Here is a 17,631-nt window from a genome sequence, read left to right on the forward strand (position 1 = left end):
TTTAGTTATCATGGGTGATGACTCTATGGATTTATCAAATCCTTAAAAAATAAAATAAAATCCCATCTAAACTAGTGGTTTCTTAATGGTAGTGTGCTATAAGTTATGAGTTGCCTGGACTTGTATTTTAATCTGCCTTGAATGTTCTATCAATCAGTGTCACCTCTGTGTACTCTCTCTATTCCATTCATACTTCTGTAAATCTTTCATAAATTCCCCACCCCCAGTTAGTCATTGTTACTAAATTTAAAATCAAGTATCTCAGCATTTAATAAAAATGGCGCCAACTCAGAATCATCTTGATTCCCATTTTTACTACGTAGCTATAGAGATGGCTGACTTCAGATGAGGAGATCACAACTGCATGGTATTCCAAGAGTGTCTGTACCATAAACCCAGCCATTTTCATCCTAGAAAGTATATTTCTGATACTCTCCATCATGGGATCTAATATTTTTGGTGCTGTTGCATACTGAATTTATATTTTCATTGAGTTATCCACACCACACCATCCTTTCCCAGGTACTGAATCACTTCAGATCATTCAGTGTACAGTAGTGCCTCATAGTTGGAACAACTCTAAGTTTAAACAATCAAGAGTTCAAATGTTAGTTGAGATAAAATGGCTCCACAGTTCAAACGGTGCTTCTAAGTTCAAATGATGCTGCTAAGTTCAAACTGCAAGCAAAGTGAAAAAAATGTGGTAGCAGAGAAAATGTCATCGGTTGTGCGCCCAAATTAAAAAAAAAAAAAGCATTGATGTTCTGAATTGATTCATCTTGAATCATTTCGTCTTGACTTGAATCAATTTGTCTTGTCTTGTCTTGACTTGAAATGATTTCTGTTCAATCGATTTGCCTCATGTTGACTCATCTGGAATCAATTCAGGACATTCAGGCAGCCACAAAAGCTCTGGGATAAGTGTGTTCAAAGCAAGGAGGAGTATTCTGAGAGGGATTAATGGCAATGTGTTCCAAGAAATTAAACATTCACCATATTTTTTGATCACATCTTGTATATAACCTCAAACTTAATTCGTTTCAGGAGGCCGTATTTGCTGTTTAAGTTTGGGTATTGTGTATTTATTTATTCATTTAAAGTATTTATATGCTGTCCTGTCGCGAAAGCCTCAGGATGGCTCACATAGAGTGTAGGGTCTGGGAATGGATTAATTCACTTTCCATTGTTTCTAATGGGGAAAATTGCTTCAAACTTTGAATGATTCAGAATTCAATTGGCCTCCTGAACAAAATTTAGTTTGAAGTACAAGGCACCACCCTATGTCAAATTAAGATTCTTCCCTACAGAGTGCATCATGTTATAGTTACTTACTGAATCTCATTGGCTTATTCATCCAGTCCAGAACTTTCTGCAGTCTGCTTTGGATTTCTACCTAATGGGCCATCTTCTGTTATGTGAGAAGCTGAGGTAATATGAGAAGCCTAGGGCCATGTGGAAGAACCAGCACTTGTTTCCTCACTGGCTCTTCACATTTCCCCAACAGCAAAGGAAGGAGCCATGCAGCAGTACGTCTCAAGGTGCCTAATTTAATAACTTTCATAAATCTGGCTATTTTACTGCTTACCTCCACAAAACATATTTGTGAGTTCTCCCTAGTTTTCTCCCTCTATTCACTCCACAACACTCATTCTTTGTACCAAAGAACTCTCTGCTCTTCAACTCATTATTTTCCCCTTCCTTCTTACTTCTGATTTCTGCATCTGCCCATGGCACCTACTCAGTCAGTTTTCCATTCTCCCATCAATTCAGATAATGAAAGCTGCAGATAAAAGAGGCAATATAATATGGCTGGGTAGGAAGAGAAAGAGCAACACAAGACACAAAACAGACACTCTTCCAATCCCACTTTTTTTTTGAATAAATTTTATTGTTTTCCCTATTTTACTGTTTCCAGTCCCACTCTTGATGAGCTTCTATCAACTGCAAATGCTCCACTGAAGAGGTGGGAATGAGCTACTATGTGTATTTCAAAATACCCTGGGGGGATGCAAATAGCCAAGAGGAAGCGTGCAATTAACCTATAGTTATGGTGTACATTCCTGGTCTACAAGACCAATTCTTATTGAAGAATCTCCATTATATGCAACTTCATGCAGATAAATGTAAAGGATTATGGAACAGGATTTCTCAAACAGCAATAAAACATTTTTAAACGGTAGCAAGATTAATTAGTGAGGACAATGATTTACCAAGGAAAAATAAAACACTGCTATGGCTCATTTCCCTTCCATGTTTGTCCAGGCAAGCAAGAGAAAAAAAAAACCAAGGCATTACAGGTGTGGTAGAAAAAAATCATATAGCCCTTCTCAAAAGTGACTAATTCGTAAGTGATTGTAGCAGCAATTTCTATCTATCTACCTGTTATTCTGAAACGGAGGTTTTGGTGAAAAGGAAGACTTAACAGGAAATGAACGGATGCCATCAAGTAACACCTTTAAGACAACATGAGGACAGAGGAGGAGGAGAACAACATGGGTGAGCTGCAAACCTCAACAGTGCAACATAAGCAGGGACACCCTTGCACTGTTCATAAATTCTGAACTTGAGTACAACAAAATAGTGGGAGCTTCAAGGGCTGGCTGAAGATACTCAGCAAACCCGAGCCGTACAGTGAGGTTGGCAATTATATCCCTTCTCCCATACTGTCAGAGTTCCTCTTTCCTCTTGTTGAAGTAGGAGAAGGAAACCTTTCCTCTCCTTTTGTTTGTTTTTGTTCTTACTGGACACAGAGAAATTTGTCCATCTGGAGCCAACTCTTTTCCTTTCTTTTGCTTGTTTGCTACACAATTATTCTTCCATAATTCTACCAAATTCCACCAATTATCCTATGCTTCATCTACAATTTCCATGGATGATTTCCAGAACTTAACTCTCCTGACTAGCATGAGGCCACCACATTTCTTATTAAAAGGAATTATTAACACACTGCCTCTGAATTGCTGTCAGATAATTCTGTAAAAAAATAACTTGAAGAAAGCACTAACCAGAATTTGCCAGGATGTGTGCACATTGTCAAGTAAAATCAGAAAGTGGCAGAAGAAATTCACAGACAATATGGGCACTGATGAATTGAGGTAGTGTTGCTGAATTGCACTAAGGCCAGAAAACAAAGCATGTATATGTGGCTTTAAATGCCACCATACACCACTAAGCCTTATCCATTCCTGAAAATAAAGAAATGTTAGTCATATTTTTTAACACAATTGATAATTTGACTTGAGACCATTATATGTATCTTGAAACAGACATCTGCAGTAAAAGGCGAAAATCCTTCTTTCACCTGACTTAGTTACATCAGTCCATGAAAACAATGCACACAAAGCAATTACAGCCACCATCTGGATTCTATGAAGTATATTCTTTGTGGTACATCTACAGCATTGCAAAAATGTCAGAGCACAAGAGCTCTTTGAAATAAAATTTGCCACTTACTTGTGCCTCTGAAGCAACAGTCTCTCTCTAGATTGTGACACTCTAGACAATTTGGTGTACTATTCCCATCATTCCTGCCACTGACTATGCTGCCTTGCTGGCTAATGCTTATGGGAGCTACACTCCAGAACATCTGGATAGCCAGGTTGCCCACCCCAACTCTGTAACCCAGCAATTATGAAATGTATAAGTGCCCGGCCATTTTAAAGCATCCCATGCTTTTAATGGCTATGTTTGTTTGACTTCACAACATGCCTGTCAAAGAGGATAATATACCTTTTATATGATACAAAATTGAGACTAAGAAAGCATGTCCAAATCCAACCAGTGGATCTGTGGCCCGGCTATGATATGAAGCCAGACATTACAAGTTCACTAAATCTTTAATCATGGTAATTATTATTGCTCGGTTGTTTTCCACTCTCCATTATCAGGACAATAGTAAGTGATGGAAAAGTTGCTACACTTTATTTTAAAAATGAGTTTTGGAATCAGTTGATATGATTTTTTTTTTGTTCTATCCTCTAAAGAAATCAGATTGCCTGTGTCTCACTGAAAATATGTTTGACATAACTAAGCCACCTACATTTGCTTCTTTTTTACAAGTTTGTGTCATAATCCTAATGCTTTTTGCAATTCCCAGCAAAGAATACATAAATAACAACAGTTTTTGCTTGAATGGATGCATAATATCCTTATACTACCATATTTAGAGTGTTCCACTTCTTCATCCTATCCTTCATCCTATCATATGCAGGCTATCCAGCAAAACATAATGACATGAGGAAAAGAAAGACTTCCCTCATATGTTTAATAGAATAAAGAAAGAAGTGCCTAACATGGGTTCTAAAAGACTATTTCTAACATCAGAACTAGCTATTATCCAATTCCCATTCAGTTTATCTTTCATGGGCTATTTAAGAAAACAGAAAAAATAAAATGCACTATCATGCAGTAGCTGCTAATATAGCAAGCAGCTACTTGGATGGATGCTTGATGTGAACCTTTGTAAAAGGACAGCTGAGTATTCACTGCAGACAAGTTTTTGTTTTAGCTGTTATCACACAGCAAGATGGAAGCCTCAAGCAACTTCTGAGTGCCATGCACACCAAAGTGCATCCAACCCCTGTAGGGTTGGATCCAACTTCCTTGTCTTCCCCTTTCCCCCTTCAATGCATACCCCAAATCTTCTCCTAAGGTCCGCTGACCTCCAGAGAAGATTCTGGGTGTGTACACTGAAGCTACAAGAGGAAAGGGGAATCCGTTCTGCTAGTGTTTTCCATTCTGCCAGCAGACTGTTACAGTTGGATCCAACTCATATGACATCTGTCCAGTATCAAAGAGGCCAAAATGCCAACACATCTCATTCTTCTGTTTAAAGCTCAACATATTATCGCTGTCATTTAAGTTTAAAAATAAAGAGACTGTCATCCACCAGTGATTCAGCTTCTTTGCATGCCTGCAGATAGTCTGAACAGGAACAGAGATAGCTTTTCCTCTCCAGTTAAAATAATACACACAGTCTCTTGGGTCTTCATAATTTGAACTTCCAATTCAGATGAAACTATGAGACAAAATTATGTTTATCAGTATATATTATTTTGTCAACTTTAATTCATATTCAGAATTTCAAGGTAGAAAAAGAAAAATAGGCATTAACAACAAAAAGTTAAAAGGTGGAATCTCTTTGACCAGGGTTCTAGGCAGGTTATTTGACCCATTTATTTTTCTAAGATATGTGTATTTCTATAAACCCTGGAGTTCACCTACACCTGTTCATTCTCTGTCTCTGGAGTAGCTTCTCCTGTACTGGCAACATATGAATTGGTACTCAGAGAATGAGTTCACTATTAGCATTTGATTATTCTTAAACAATAAAACACAAGAATAAAAGAGCAGATAAAGGAAACTTTAAACAAACTCCAGAAAAAGGGTCTGGGAAAACTAGAAACTCATTCGTGCCACAAAGACGAAGTAGGCGCTTCTCTGGGGATAACACCCCACACGCAGGGTGCCAACTAAGAAGGCTGGTCCTAGTCACCAGTCATCTCACCTCGCCTCAAGTAACAATGACACCTAGGGAATGGTCTCCAAAGATTATCTCTTTGGATAATCAGTGGAGAATCAAATTAATATGGGAGTAGGCAATCCTTCAGACATTCACGTCTTAAGCCACTTACAGTTAAAACTTACAGATATACGTGTAAAAGAAAAGCTTCAATGTGCACATGCATGTACATGTGTATACATAAAACATATGTGCATATATTAAATCACACCACATATATTCTACCTGTCTTCCAAGGAGATCAAAGCAATGTATGTGGTTTTCCTCTTGCCCTTATGCTCCCAATAACCCTGTAAACTAGGTCATGCTAAGAGTTAGCAATGGGTTCAACATCACCAAGTTGAGTACATGGCTAAGTGGGAATGTAGACTTGAGTCACCCCCAGTCATTCTAACCACTACATAACATCTCTTTGCAGTGCTAGGAGCCAGGTTTCTCAAATAATTCTAAACAAGTTGGTGTGGCAAGCCAAACATGTTTTTCCACTGCCAAGGTTGTTCTTCTATATGTTTAAATCAAGCCTGAATGCTTTTCACCAGTTTACCTGGAAAATACAGGATTTTTACAAGTCTGTAATACATTGGCTCTCCCTCAGATTCTTTTCTAGAAGATTCGTTCGGTGTAGAATTTTTCTTGATGAACAACACACACCAGTACATTCTGAAATCAGGAAAGGAAAATTAGACACACTGTCTTCCCTGTTTAATCACAAACAGAAGGATGGTCAGTGAGTGACACTCCACTCTGTTGCTCAATGTGGACCAATTCCAGGCCATCTGTGTGAAGCTGCAGGCAGGACATTCTATCCTTCTTGCAGCATGGGTACAGCGGTGCCAGCCGCCTCACTTTAAAGGGTGGAGAGAGAAGCTAGGGAGATGCTGTTGTTTTCCTTATTTGTAGGTTTTACTCTGGCAAGAAGCAGAGGCCTTGTGCTTGCCAAGCTCATTACTACTGTAAAATGTTCCCAATTATGATGGGATGGAATGAGATGGAAAGTAGATTTGGGACAATGAAGGGAAGGGTGGGTAGAAATAAAGTTTCCAAACACTGCTATAGAGATTAGCCACAATTTCTAGCAATATGCAACAAACAATATATGTTTCTGAAGAAACACACACTTTCAACAGCTTATCTGGAAGTTACAGCTAATTTCCTCCATAGCTGTAGTTTCTTTATTGAAGATACATTCCGCATTTCCTCTGGATACTTACTAAAATGCTTCAGCTATGAAGCCACCCTTGCACTAACTTAATCTGAGTTTTAAAATTTCCTGAACAAATTTAGATGTAATGTACAATACTGCTTATGAATTGACAAGCCATGGTGGGGTGTCCTATTGTGCAAATCTGGACCATTTCCAACAGGTGGCTTGTTCATGGGTAACAAGCCAGCCTGATCCCTCATGGAATGTTGTCAGGGTTATTGCATCCATAATAGTTTGCTATGCCATCTGAATCTGGGTGACTGACAGGAGCAGCAAAAGCACCTTGTCGTTCTTTCCAAGTTTGCCTGGGCCACCACCAGCGACAGCAATCCAAGAAGTGCTAAAGCAACACTTGGGCATGACTGTAACTAACTTGGTGCCACCCTGCCATAAGTGCAAGCACATTTTGTTGACTGCAGATTTTTTTTTTCTTTTACTCTTTAGTCACTCCAAAGTACCCAAGTTATATACTGGACAGGTAGTCATTTGTTGGCTACTTTTTATAATTACTTCTTTGAGGATCAAATATGCACATTTTCCAGTAAATACAAAGAGAATTATTTTAGTTTAGTTCCATGGGTCCAAAGTGGGAAACCTTGTCTGGGCAATGTCTCTGCTGGTGGTGGTGGGGTACTTGTTAAAGTGCAGCAAGTACCAACTGACTTTTACTCAGAAAGACTCCAAATAGTTTTTCCCCCAATTTGTTTTCCCCTGACAGCTGTCAAAAGGTGAGCACTCTGGTCAAAGCAAAACTTCTTGTTCACAAAAGGGAGTGGCCAGTAGACCACCCCCTTTGAGGCAAGAACCTTACAGTTCTGAATGTACACCCCCCAACCCAGTTCCCATTACTTTTCCACCCAGTTTCAGGACCTGGGCATATGGGAAAATGCCCCCCCCCCCCACACACACACACACTTTTGCTAATACTTGTCTTTCACAACTGTCAAAGATGGAGGTTTCTTTGAAAACAGAAATTTAAGCAGGACTTGACCGGGAAGTTTGGACAGGGATTTGAAAATGGGTAAAAGTTGGGGCTTCCTCTCCCCTTGAGGGAGAAGATATTTATACTAGGCACTACATTTCAAGACTTTTGGAATCTCTAAGGTTGTATATCCAACGTGATTTGAGAACTCAGGAAAATATCCTTCCTCTCTATTTCAGTCTGGCTTCTGGCCTGGTTAAAAGTCACCTCTGTAGGCCATTCATACCAGGAAGTGGGCAGAGGAGGTATGTCCCTGTTACTTTTGCTAGACCTCATGTTAGCTTTTAATAACTTGAAGAACTGCCCTAGGCCCCACCACAAAATGGCTCCTGTGGTTGGCATGGCTAGTAATTCAAAATGAGCAATGTGCCTAAAATGGCTGAGTACAAGTAATCCTAACTGCTGGTAAGAAAATGGTAAGAAGCCATAGGACACCTTGGCAGACACCAAAAAAATACCTGAAGTGCACTGGCACCCAAAGGCACAAGATTGCCTACTCTTCTCCTAAGCTACTTCTTCAGGATAGGCTGGGAAGCACTTTTTTATGGTGGTTCCCATTCTTCCTGGAGAAGATAATTCAAAAGATATTCCTGTTTGAAAGTCCATTGGCTTGTGATATCCCTCAGGGTTCCATCTTGTTCTCTCATAACATCTATGTGAACATGGGAGATGCAGTTTTGGGATTTGGTGTCACCAGTATACTGATGACATCCAAGCAAAGTATTCTAATCATCATGCAATGTCAGTAGTGGACTGAGTAAAGGCAAAAAAGTTGAAGCTTAATCCAGACAAGACAAAAGGTTTTCCTGAAAGACAGCTCAGGGAATCAAGTTGTATTAGATAGAGTTATAGTTCCCCTAAAAGCTATTGTTTCAATGATTGTGATTTCACTCAGAAAGAGCAGAAACCATACATTCAAAGCTCTGACAGCTTTGCTCAAAGGCTTCACTGTATTAAGTGAAGGGTTATACCAGCTCAAGCAAAGCTAGGTTTGTTGAAACAATTCAAACATCTATAAAACTAATCAGCCTCTAAACACTATACCAGACCTGGGCACTGTATGGCCTGCAGGCCACATCCGGCCCGATGGCTGACCCTGACTGGCCCGCATGAGGACACTGGCAAATTAAAAGTCAATGCAAATATATATATCGTCGTAATATAGATGCTTCCTATGTTAAGCGCTGGGAGATTACATATGTTGTAAATTTGCGCTATATAAGTAAAATCAAATTAAATTTATTGCTTTTCATGTAACGTTAATGTTTTTGTGAATATTCATTAAATAGTGTTGTTCTGTACTCCACATTTTCATTGTATCATTGTAATGTTTCATTTACTGTTTTTATAGAGATATATATTGAGCAGAGCTGTAAGTGTATTGGTCTGGCCCTTAACAACTTTCAAAGTTTCTCATGTGGCCCCATAGGAAACTTAATTGCCCACCCCTGCACTATACGGACCACCTTCTTCCCATCTCTACCATGCTGTAAGATCTCTCTGGGCATATTAGAATGCTTAGTAGCCATTACCTGACATGCCTCTGCTCATACATCTTTTGGGAAGCTTAAGATATAAATCTATTTAACCTATATCAAGAGTGAGAAACAAGGTGGGAGCCAAATTACCCTTCAGCTAGTCAGATGACATAAGTTGGTATGGTCGCTTGCAGTGACATCTCAATTCCTGCTCCACCCATACAGCCTATCTCAGTGCCGAAAGAAGTACAGAAGGGAATCTGTGGTGCTGAGGGGACTCGCTCCTTGAAAAACTGGCAAGTTAGGTGTCTTCTTCACATGCCTTGTCCCATCCTCACTGGTGTTTGTAGCATGAAAACAGACGGTGCTGGTGCTGGTACAAGCCACTCCTCCCACTTGCCTCTTGCTATCTCCATAGCTGGGTATAGGGAGACAGGTGCACAAAAGCACACTCAACCAGTCCTGGGAGAGGTCAGTCCTCTGAGTGCCAAGAGAGAACTTGGTTTTGTGTGCACCTGCAGTCTCACAGTTACCTCCAATCTGTGATCAGGGATCACAGGGAGGATTCCTCCAGGAACACAGCTTAGATACCCAATTCTTCCAGTGGAAGAATCCAAGGAGGCTCCACAGACTGACTGGGGAATCTCAACAAGGTGGTTTAGATCTGCAGACTGAAGCTTTTCCACCTATGACTCTTACATAAATAGTAGTGTGATTTTCCAGCAGTCTTTTAAACCTACTGAAGTCTACAAGCATGGTAAAGTAAATACGTATTTAAACTACCATAAAGGCAGCAACAATATCCTGAGACCAACCTATACAAATGAAAATGCTACTAAAAGCTAACTATGGCCTTTCCCCAAATTGTCTTCCTAAAATAAGCCTTTGCTTACTACATACTGCTTCCTGTCTATTCAGAACACTATAGGAAGCCTATTTTGCTATGATCTGAGAACAGCTAATCCAATCATGCACATATCCTTTCCTCACAGAATTATCCCAGTAATTCTGGTAAGAACTCAGTCATATCTATCCCCCCACAAGGCTAGCCAAAAGGTTCCTTAAAGCAAACCTGAGAATATAGAAAATATAGATTGAGGGCTACAACTTAGACCAGTGCTGCTGAAAAGCTTAGAAAAATGTCTTGATGTTCTAGCTGTTCTGCCTACAAGTCTAGTCCTTTAACAAGGTAAGCCTCCAAGGCAAAATGTCAATTGCAGCTTAATCTGTTGTAAAAGCTACTAGTTTCCTCCCTTGCCACTCTGTGTATGCAGAGCCTATAGAACAGAAACAGCTGCTCATGATAAACCTATGCTGTTGCCTTTTACATTACATGAGAAAGCTGTGAAACTGCCACAGTACACTAGATAGCTGTAACAAGTGTATTCATGCACTAGCCCTCTTTCCAATCTCAAATAGTAATTTGTCTGAAGTCCCTTCCAGACTACAGGTGCTACTTGCAAATACCAGGTCAATTAATAGGAAGGTGTAGATCATCAACTGCCAACCCACTTTGATGGAGATACTATTGTTTCAGTTACCAGTATTCTGATAGGTCCCATTTGGATTACTGAGGTGCACTGTATACACAGCTGTCTATAAAAACATTCCAGGAAGTTCAGTTTGACAAACTAAGATTTGACTTAGCATTGAAATAACAGCAATACAAAGGATGGTTCATTCTGTGCACCAAAGCTACTTTAAGCACTCTCTTTTCATTACTTATCTATTCACTAAACCGCCAACCCACTTTTAAAAACCCACTAAATTCAGGCTTGCAAACTGTTGTTTGCTTGGCTGCCTACAGTAAGTAAAAGTAACATCTAAGAAAGGAAGCTTTTTGTAAAATGAAAGAAAACCCATTTCCTTCCTCTCACCCTTAACCTAGGCTACCAGTATGCTCAAATGTATAGATAGATGTAATGAAGTGGAACTATTTGTGACATTATCTATGCTTTAAAAAAATTGATGGCTTGGTGTGACAGCAACCATGCAAGCCAGTATTAGAGAGTACTCTCAGAATCAAAATGTCTATAAACAGCATTAGGAGGCAGCTTGGTTTTCATAGAAATTACGCTCCTAACATGGACATGTGGCATATCCTCTTAAGATATCTAGGCCAAATGCAATTTTGGCTGCTACAAAACAAAACAACACCCTAAAATATAACAATATTCTAGTCAGTCATAAGCTTCAGACAGTCTGTTTTTTTAAAGATGCTGAAATATCAATATTGGAGCCATTTTGGACATGAGATCACTAATTATTGAATCAAGCTGCACAGAACTAGTAGCATTCTCCCTACTTCTGTCATACATCTTCCAATATGTATACCAAGGAGATCTTTAATTAATGAGCAGTTTTGGCTTTCCCAAGTCAAAAACAATGTCTGATTATTTATTAGCATTGCCAGCATGTGTGTTAAAATCACGCTAATCAGCCAGGTATGAAGACAAAAATGATAAGTGGCCCAGTTTCAAGTCAGTACAAGTAACCCTTCCTCCTATTTCTGGTTATCTTTAATTGCTCTCGCAACTGCAATGTGCCCTGCCCTTTATTTAAAACAGGTTAAATTTGGAAGCTGCATGCCAGCAATGAAAAAATAATCAGACAAGTTGAGATCCAAAAATGCCTGACAAATCAGCTACAATAGTCTGGTGTGCACGGCAAGAACAATTTCACCTTACACACTGAGAAGGCCTTCTTTGCAGAAGTACAATTGCCTGTTTGGTTGCCAACCCTGGCTACAAGTTCTACATCCTGAATCCCTGAACTACTCTTGCAGATATCAGACTAAACACAGGTAGCTGCATCTTTAGACTAGAAAGTATTCTACACAGGCAACTAGAAGCAAAGTAATTTACTGAAACAAAACTAAGTCTAAAGTTACACAACACCAATCATCAATATTAATCTTGGACAAAGGGCTTGATGTTCTGAGAGTACTCTCATTCTAAATACATGCAATTAGCTCTTCCACCAAAAGGAATACTTATCACTAAATAAAAATGCTAAGCCATTCAAAGTTAGCAGTTTTAAAGTGGGGGGGGTTATCTTTATTTAGTGATAAGTTATCATTTCCTTATTCAAACGAATTGTTCCATATAAAAACAATGAAGTGGTTACTTTCAGATTCATTAACAGCTATATCAAGAAATCACGTGCAGGAACTAAGTAAATCAGTTTATCTTGCAGTATCCACATAGTTTATAAAGTCTTCAGTTTAGGAGAGGCCACATTGTTCATTGCAATGACTTCATCAAACTACTTAAGTTCAGAGGTCATTGAATAACTTCTATAGCTACCACCTATTTATGCGTATCAGAATTGTGAGCAACCATTTCTATCTACAGTATATTGTGGAATGCACTCCCCAGAGAGGTTTGCCTGGCGCTGAGCCTATACTCTTTTCGGCGCCAGGTCAAAACCTTTTCATTTAATCGTTATTTTAAAAATTAGTATTTTAATGGTTTTAACAGTCATTTTTGATTCAATTTATTTTTATTGGTTATATATTGTTTTATTATATTGGTACTGGTTGCTTTACTGTATTCTGATTTTAATGTTGCAAGCCATCCTGAGATGTCATACATAAGGACAGCATATAAAAGTTTTAAATAAATAAATATCTGTCTTGAAGAGAGAGATCCACTGAACAGTCCAAATCACTACCAAGCTCTGTTGCTTCCAACAATAGATTAAGAGAAATAAAGTTAGAAAAATGCCAATAAAGTCTGTTCTTATGCTATACAATTACCAAGCCTATTCATGTTGAACTAACAAACTTGACAGAAAGCAAACAATTGGATTCACTGTTAGCCATAACATCTACAGCTCCAGCATCTAACTGAACTTCAGCAAACCTTTTCAAACTGCAATGTGACCAAATACCTAAATATTACTTTGAAATATTGACACTTTATGTGCACAAGATGGGCATCAAGTATTGAAAATGGCTGGTATTAATTTAACTTTCACAATGTGACTGTGTATAAACAGAGTATTAATTCCTCCTTTCAGGTACAGGTTGGCACATTGTAGCATTTCACCAGGTATGCCAGATGGACAGAGAGACCATTACACAGCAAGACATGAAGTTTCCTGTCCAAGACCATTTCCTTCACTATTGGACATATTTTTCTGTGGCTGAATTGTTTCATTATGAGAATCTTAATATTTATTCCACTGTTAAATATTCTTTAATAACTACAAGCATAGAGCAAAGGATTTCAACTAAATGAAACAAGTGCTATTCTGGAGGCATACTTAAAGAACAAAACTAAACAGAAGGGAGGGAGAGTTTCTTTAATCTCCTCCTCTCAGTACAGCAATATAGATTCATCCAAGCCACATTCTAAGTAAAAGCTTCATAAAAGGGCAGCATCTGAAAACAGGATGTGAACAGGAGGTGCTTTGCACGCACATGTCTTCCATGCAGAAGCTACAGAGACGGGAAAAGAACAGAAATAACAGCATCAGGCTTATGGGTTATAAAATATGCAATACTAAAAAGGGGAGCAAGTGTCATTGTTGTCCAAATGAGAAAAAAAACAATAATGCAGGAAATATGAGGTGTTGATTAGTATTTCCTACAGCTTCCCCTTCGAAAGAAACTCTCATATGAACAGTCTAAATCAGGATCACAAAAAGAGCAAAATGTTAACAACCTGAGCATAAACTTATCCATAAAGCTTTTGCTAATCCCTTCAGTATCCTCAACTCTCTTATATTTCAAGGTAAACTAAGGACAATGACCTCATACATAGATGGCATGCTGAACATTTCTGTCAGACATTGGCCCAGTTGGGATGTTGTGAAAAATCATGGTTTGTACATTAGTTGAACCAAGTTTTGGTGAGTGTTCAATTCCCTTCCCCCAAACATCCTCTTCCCCTTCTTCAAGCATTACAGGAAATCAAACATGAATTCACTTTCTCTTCTATGGCAGCCCATGGTTTGTCCTAGGATGCATCAAAAAGACTATGTCGTTTTATATTAGCTCAGAATATGCTCTTGTTCAGATGCTCGGAGAGAAGACTAGCATTGGCATAACAAACTGCTAGGTAGAAAACAACGGAGATGCAAATCCTCAACTAAAAGTATTAATGGTCTGCTCTGTGACAAAGGCATATAAGACATATTAAACCTTTTAGATCAAGTAACAAGTATGTGCTGCAGAGCTGAAGGTCACAGATCAAAGACATTATCAGCATAAACTGTTCTGGAAGAATCATAAATAATTCAAAGTGATCTTAAAAAATGTAACAATAAGAGCGCTAAAGGATTTTCTTAAAATAAATGAGTGCAACATATATGAGTAGACCTAGTTCTAGATTGTATGGTTATTTTACTGATTTCAGAGCTGTTTGTGTTGTATTTTTGTAATTCTTTTAAGACTTTGTATTTTTATTTTTAACTGTTTCTATGGCATTTTAGTCTTTGCAATCCTCCCAGAGAATACTGGTTATTGGGCAGAATATAATTAAAATATATATTTAATAATAAATTTAAAATGTATTAAACAATGAGAGCCAGTGTGGTATAATGGTTACAGTGGTGAACCAGCAGTCAAAAGATTCTAATCCCTACCTGGTTTTAGTACTCACTTAGCTATTGAAGCCCACTGGGTGATACTACGCAGGTAACTCTCATAACATACCTCAAAGGGTTGTTGTGAAAATAAAATGGAGAAGGAAGACCAGGTCAGTCACTTTCATTTCCTTTCAAGAGGAAAAAGGTTTAATACACATACATGCTTTTTAAAAAATAAGCTGGCATCTGATTAAAAGAAGGCAACACACCTATCTTTCACTGGCCAAAATCATATTAATGGATTGTATACTAATGCCATTTTAGCCATATTTCTATGTTCTTAGGCTATAACTTGGAAAATATGTGTACAAAAGAGCAAGACTGTCAACCAACCTGAGAAGACTATGCTACAGCAACAATCATTTGCAAGTCAAAGCCACATTTCCTGGGATGTTTAACCCAGAAATAGCTGGAAATAAGCAGAACTTGAGCTGTGCACTTGTTTCCTTTTTCAATCAACATTCCAGGAACTTGGTTTGTGCAAACCTGCAAACCCTGCACTATGGATTAAACAATCCAGAAATAACCCAACAATAACCATGGACAATTGCTTGGTGAACTCTATGCAGTTGCCCCATAGTTTCCAGTTTTGCATGCCAAACAATCTAGAAATAAATGATGTGGGATGAAAAATATTCCACTACCTTATTTTTCCATGGAAAATGTTCTGTTTCATACACACATTAGTAAAAACAAATGTATACTCAAATGTGATATTAGGCAAGCTTGACAGTTTTAAAGTTGTAAACAACCTTTTTCAATTGATTATTCCTAGCAAGCATGTAAGAGACTGAAGATGTGACTGAAATGCACATTAGTTTCAGAGTGAAATAGAACTGATATCGTATTTTTCACTCTATAAGATGCACCTGACCATAAGACGCACCAAGTTTTTAGAGGAGGGATCCATGGAAAGCTTCCTGATAATTACAGGCACATTCCCCATCACTTCCCCATGGGCTTCATTAAAAGAAGGGTTGCCATTTGAAAACACACACCGACCTGTGATTAACAGCTCTCACCTGCGCCGGAGGAGGGGGTCGGAGCAGGGTGAGCCGAGTGCGTGCCGGCCAGGTGTGGTGCAGCCGGGCCGGCAGCGTGCCAGCGGTGGTTTTCTGGGCGGCGCGGCGGCAGCAGCAGGTCTTCCCGGGCGGTGGGGGTGAGCAGTCCGTCTCTCCGTGTGGCCGGCGGGTTAAAGCCCGTGGCTCCTCCTCCTCCACGGCAGGTCTTCCCGGGCGGTGGGGGTGAGCAGTCCGTCTCTCCGTGCGGCCGGTGGGTTAAAGCCCACGGCTCCTCCTCCTCCGCACTGCTCCCCCTGAGCGGCACAGCTCTCACCTGCGCCAGAGCGGGGGGGGGCGGAGCAGTGCGCGTCGAGCGCGTGCCAGCCAGGTGGTGCCACGTGGTGCAGGCGGGCTGGCAGCATCCCGGGCATCAGGCACACACATTCGCTCTATAAGACGCACAGACATTTCCCCTTACTTTTGAGGGGGAAAAAGTGCGTCTTATAGAGCGAAAAATACGGTAAATAGTTAAAGCAAAATTGAAAGTGCCCTAACAAATTTATTGGAAGTGAGATGAACTTTGTTGAAATAGGTGACTTACTGTCAGCACATTATTACTATTGCACTGCATTTATATCCCACACTTTTTCTTCTTATGAGGAACGCAAGGTGGCTTACATAGCCCATTTTATGCTCACAAAAAGAACCCCACACAAGGTTAGACTGAGAGTGAATGGCCCCAAATCACCCAGTGAGCTTCATAGCCAAGTGGGAACTAGAACCAAGATCTATCATACACTTCTTTGGGTTGTAAAAATTAGTGTATCAACAGTTTTTGGTACTGTTTTTCTTAAATTTAAGCAATTTAAGGGAAGTACATGCTATTTCTTTAAACTTTTACAAGTATTCCAATATATTCCAATATAATAGAAGATTAAAATCACATTAAATGTGTTTTGATTTCCACAAATATTTTGATTAATACAAATATTTGTGATGAATTAAGACAAAAAAATTGTTAGCTCTGCTGGTTACTAAAGAGAACTAAAATGAACATGGTGAATTAGGTGTCTCTAAGACAGAGGAGGGCAGAGGTGATCCTGGAGATGCTTTTGCCTACAGATCCCAACGGCTCTAGCCATCAAAGCCAATGGGGAAGGAAGAGTTGTGGGTCAAAATATCTAGGAGACCACAAGTTGCCCACCCTTGCTCTAGGGCATCAGAATACTTTCCAAAGCAAACAGAAATTTTCCTATGCAAATTATTATATGGCAATTAACTCAATTTTCATTGGAATTTTTTCTGGTGCACAGTGATTTTCCAAATAGACTCTTTTTTCCAGAAAACCCATGTCATTGAAAAAACAGGGCATTCCAGGATTACTGATTAAAATAGGAAACAATGAACTTACACATTCTGTTCATCCAGAGCAATTCCTGGATTAAACTACCCAAGAATTGCCACCATAATATACAAAACAGCTCAATTTCAGGAGACAAATCTGACTTATGAGAAACTAATATCATTGTTTACTGAGTAAAAACATACAGTAACTGAAGGAACTCCCTCCCCCTGTATAAGGAACAAGAAAGCAAACATCTTGCCAAGGAAGATTTTTTTTCCAATGTCAGACTAATATTGTCAGCATTAGAATGAAATGTGTACAAGTACTTGTACTAGTTAATTAAGCAGAAAGCCAATGGGGAGGGGGGGAGAGAGAGAGAGAGAGAGAGAGAGACAGAGAGAGACAGAGAGAGACAGAGAGAGAACACCCAGATCAGCTTCCAGTTTTCAACTGTCCTTTGTACAAGGGCATATTGCCCACATTCTCCAAAAGCCATGAAACAGCAAAG

The 17,631-nt window shown here is 39.2% G+C and overlaps 1 protein-coding gene and 1 long non-coding RNA gene across 3 annotated transcripts in view; both read right to left on the reverse strand.

The window, feature by feature from the left end:
- Nucleotides 1–17,631, reverse strand: part of MOB2 (MOB kinase activator 2) — a 136,654-nt gene that overhangs the window by 106,957 nt on the left and 12,066 nt on the right. The window lies entirely within an intron of this gene.
- Nucleotides 1,307–8,846, reverse strand: LOC123021266. The gene is made up of 2 exons (XR_006414288.1): nt 6,066–8,846; nt 1,307–5,017 (listed from the first exon to the last, which is right to left on the reverse strand). It is a non-coding gene; the product is annotated as an uncharacterized LOC123021266 (long non-coding RNA).

This window comes from Varanus komodoensis, unplaced genomic scaffold, assembly GCF_004798865.1.
Source record: "Varanus komodoensis strain SLA01 unplaced genomic scaffold, ASM479886v1 scaffold16, whole genome shotgun sequence".
NCBI lineage: Eukaryota > Metazoa > Chordata > Lepidosauria > Squamata > Varanidae > Varanus > Varanus komodoensis.